Consider the following 4,795-nt stretch of genomic DNA (forward strand, 5'->3'; position numbering starts at 1 on the left):
TACTAATGCTGAAGAAGCTGAAGTTGAATGGTTCTATGAAGACCTACAAGAACTAAACCTTCTAGAACTAAAACCCAAAAAAGATATCCTTTTCGTCATAGGGGACTGGAATGCAAAAGTAGGAAGTCAAGAGATACCTGGAGTAACAGGCAAATTTGGCCTTGGAGTAAAAACAAAGCAGGTAAAAGGCTAACAGAATGCACTGTCATAGCAAACACCCTCTTCCAGCAGCACAAGAGAAGACTCTACACATGGACATCACCAGATGGTCAATACTGAAATCAGACTGATTATCTTCTTTGCAGCCAAAGATGGAGAAGCGCTATACAGTCAGCAAAAATAAGACCGGGAGCTGACTGTGGCTCAGATAATGAACTCCTTACTGCCAAATTCAGACTTAAATTGAAGAAAGTAGGGAAAACCACTAGACCATTCAGGTATGACCTAAATCAAATCCCTTACTATTATACAGTGGAAGTGACAAACAGATTCAAGGGATTAGATCTGATAGACAGAGTGCCTGAAGAACTGTGGACGGAGGTTCATGACATTGTACAGGAGGCAGTGATTAAGACCATCCCCAAGGAAAAGAAATGCAAAAAGGCAAAATGGTTGTCTGAGGAGGCTTTACAAATAGCTGAGAAAAGAAGAGAAAGGAGAAAAGAAGAAAAGGAAAGATTTGAATGCAGCGTTCCAAAGAATAGCAAGGAGAGATAAGAAGGCCTTCCTCAGTGATCAATGCAAAGAAATAGAAGAAAACAATAGAATGGGAAAGATTAGACATCACTTCAAGAAAATTAGAGACACCAAGGGAATATTTCATGCAAAGATGAGCACAATAAAGGACAGAAATGGTATGGACTTAACAGAAGCAGAAGATGTTAAGAATACACAGAAGACTATACCAAAAGCAGCTTCATGACCCAGATAACCATGATAGTGTGATCACTCACCTAGAGCCGGATATCCTGAAATGTGAAGTCAAGTGTGCCTTAGGAAGCATCACTACGAACAAAGCTAATGGAGGTGATGGAATTCCAGTTGAGCTATTTCAAATCCTAAAAGATGATGTTGTGAAAGTGCTACACACGGTATGTCAGCAAATTTGGAAAACTCAGCAGTGGCCACAGGACTGGAAAAGGTCAGTTTTCATTCAGGCTTGACTAAGCAACTGAACTGACTGATTTTAAAATGTTAAGTGTGGGGTTTTCTAGACTGACATTGGTCTGCTATTTGAACATGATCTGAAGTGTTCCTGTTCAGTTGCTGAGCCACATCTGACTCTTTGTGACTTGTGACCCCATGAACTGCAGCACGCTAGGGTTCCTTGTCCTTCACTATCTCCCAGAGTTTGCTCAAATTCATGCTCACTGAATTGATGATGCCATCCAGCCATCTCATCCTCTGTCATCCCCTTCTCCCCCTGCCCTTAATCTTTCCCAGCATCAGGGTCTTTTCCAAAGAGTCTTCAGATCAGATGGCCAAAGTAACGGAGCTTCAGCATCAGCATCAGTCCTTCCAATGAATATTCAATGTTGATTTCCTTTGCAGTAATACAAATATCTCACAGATTTTTTGAAACTGTGTCTTGAAAATATGACTCCTCAGGTCATCTCCAATATTCCTTGGGATCAGGAATTTTTCACTGTTAATTCAAGTGCACACACAAGAAAAAATTCAGTATAAGACTGTCCAGAAATTCAGCAAGTCACAGAGTTCCTTGACTCTCTGCCCTTGACTCACTATCTTGCTTTTACATGGGAGAGACCTGTGAACTCCTTGTCAGAAAAGTGATGAGATATATTATTCCAGGGCTGTGTGCTGAGAGAAAAAGGCAGTGGTCACCACATGATATAGTAGAGTATGCTGTTTAGGGCACGTTAGTGCCGAAGGATGAAGACAAGTGAGGATCTAAATGACGGTGCAAGAATGACTAAGGACATACAGGGACAGATTGCCAGGAAATATTAGGTCTGGTAGAAACCTCTGCCACTCAAACTGCTCTCATGTTGACTCACAGTTAAAAATGTTTATCTCAGAGGTTAGAGGTTAGGATGTTACCCAATTTTAGCAATGAGGGATCTGGAAGTTACTGGAGAAAATAGACTCAGTGATGGTATGAAAAGTCTTATTTACAGTCTTAGAAAAACATATTTCAGTTTTCTCAACTATCGGTTGGAAGGATAAGCTTTTTTCCTACTTTTTTTTAATAAAAGAGTATTTTATTGAATTTGTTACAGTATTGCTTCTGTTTTATGCTTTGGTATTTCGGCTGCTAGGCCTGTGGGATCTTAGCTCCCCAACCAGGGATTGAACCTACACCCCCTGCACTGGAAGGCAAAGTCTTAACCACTGGACCATTAGGGAAGTCATCCCACTTTTTTCTAATTGAGGTGAAATTTACATAACATGAACTCAACCATTATAAAGTGTAAAATTCACTGGCACTTAGTCCATCCGCCATGTTGTGTGTGCAAACATCACCTCTCTAGTTCCAAAGCATCCAACCACCCAAACAGACTTTTATTAAGTTAAACTTTTGAGATAGGACTTCCCAGGTGGCGCTAGTGGTAAAGAACTCACCTGCCAATGCACAAAAGATGTGAGTTTGATCCCTAGGTCAGGAAGATCCCCTGGAGAAGGGCATGACAACCCACTCCAGTATTCTTGCCTAGAGAATCCCATGGAGAGATGAGCCTGGCCAGCTGTAGCTGATAGGATCACAAAGAGTCAGACATGACTGAAGCCACTTAGCATGCACACAAACTTTTGAGATAATTGTCTATTGATATTTTTGATAAAGTTTCAAAAGCAATTCATTGGAGAAAGGATAGTGTTTTCACCAAATGGTTCTAAGGCATTTGGACACCAATAGGTATAAAAATGATCTTTGAACTCAATGTTATGCCTAATATGAAAATTAATTCAAAATGGATCATAGACATAAGTGTAAAACAGGCAATGACAAAACTTTTGGGAAAAAATATAAAACCTTTGAGATCTAGCGCTAGATAGAGTTCTTAAATTTGACACAAGAAAGCATGATCTATAAAAAGAAAAATTGATAATTAAACCTTATCAAAATTTAAAACTTCTTCTATTTTAAAGCCTATGTGAAGACAGTAAAAAGACAAGTTGCAGACTGGGAGGAAATAGTTGCAAACTACATATTTGACAAATTACTAGTGTCTAAGAATATGTAAAGAACTCTGAAAAAAGCCAGTTGCAAAAGATTTCATACTGTATGATTCCATTTATATAGCTTTCTTGAAATGGCAAAATTGGAGAAATAGAGAACAGATTAGAATGAAGGAAGTATGTTGTGTGGCTATACAAGGGTGACAAGAATGATGCTTGTGGTGATGAGAAGGTCTCTATTTGACAGTATTAATATTGACATTCTGGTTATGAAGCTCTACTATATTTATGCAAGACCACGACTTTTCAGGGAAACTGGGTAAAAGGCATACTAGCTCTTTCTGCATTATTTCTTACAACTGCGTGTAATCTATAACAATATCCATAAAAATTTCAATTAAAAATATACAATGAGTTTTAAACACTTCTCACAATGGTAGTTTTAAAGGTAGTTGTATTGGTAAGGAACATATATTCCTGAAAATGAAATCACATTTTGAGATGTGGCTAAGAAGCATTATGCTTTCCTTCTCTATCTTTCCTCCTCCTAGAATTCATTCATTCAGTCATTCATTCAGTTTTTCATTCATTCATTAATTCATTGAGAAAGTCAACTGCACACACTGAGCACCCACTATCTGAAAACTTGGTATCGGAACTGAGTATCATGCCACCCTCAGGGCCCTTTGAGAAGCTCATATTTTAGAGGTATGGTGAGCCTGTGTACTGAAAACATTACAGTACTCTTGATTCAATGGCCGCTCCAGCAGTTAATAGCTGTGTGACCCTGGGCAAGTTACTTATTTGACTCTCAAAATTCTCTGAGCTGTAAAACTATAATAATAGTGCCCCTTACTTCACAGAACCGTAGCATGTATTGAATGAGATACTGTAGGTAAAAATTTAGCACTAAACCTGGCACCTAGAAACACTCTATAGTGTTCATTAGATAACAGAATATTAAATGTTACTATAAAATATAGCAAAGTTAGGGAGAAAGATCTACTCTCCAAATATTCAGACAGATGGCTTATTTGGGAAATAGGAAGATAGAATTGGAGGGGATAACTGTCATTTGAAAGCATGGTATGCCATGTAAAGGAGTTCACAGTTTATCTTGTGGGTGGTGGTGAACCTTTGGAAGTGTTGAAGCAGGGCAGCAAATGATCAAAATTGCTACATTCATAGCAGTGCAGTTAGAAGGCTGTTATAATAAACAAAATTGAGTTTCTCAGAGTGGAATTCTCAGACCAAGTTTGTCAGAATTTCCTGAAGGATTATGCTTTCAAATTGTGGTGCTAGAGAAGACTCTTGAGAGTCCCTTGGACAGCAAGATTAAACCAGTCAATCCTAAAGAATATCAACCCTGCATATTCATCAGAAGGACTGATGCTGAAGATGAAGCTCCAATACTTTGGCCACCTGATTCAAAGAGCTGACTCATTGGAAAAGACCCTGATGCTGGGAAAGATTGAGGGCGGGAAGAGAACAGAGTGGCAGAGAATGAGATGTTTGAATGGCATCACCAACTCAATGGACATGAGCTTGAGCAAACTCTAGGAGACAGTGAAAGACAGGAAATCCTGGCATGCTGCAATTTATGGGGTCACAAAGATTTGGATATTGCTTAGTGACTGAGCAACCACAAAGCTTAGGG

This window comes from Ovis aries, chromosome 9 (genome assembly GCF_016772045.2).
Source record: "Ovis aries strain OAR_USU_Benz2616 breed Rambouillet chromosome 9, ARS-UI_Ramb_v3.0, whole genome shotgun sequence".
Classification (NCBI taxonomy): Eukaryota; Metazoa; Chordata; class Mammalia; order Artiodactyla; family Bovidae; genus Ovis; species Ovis aries.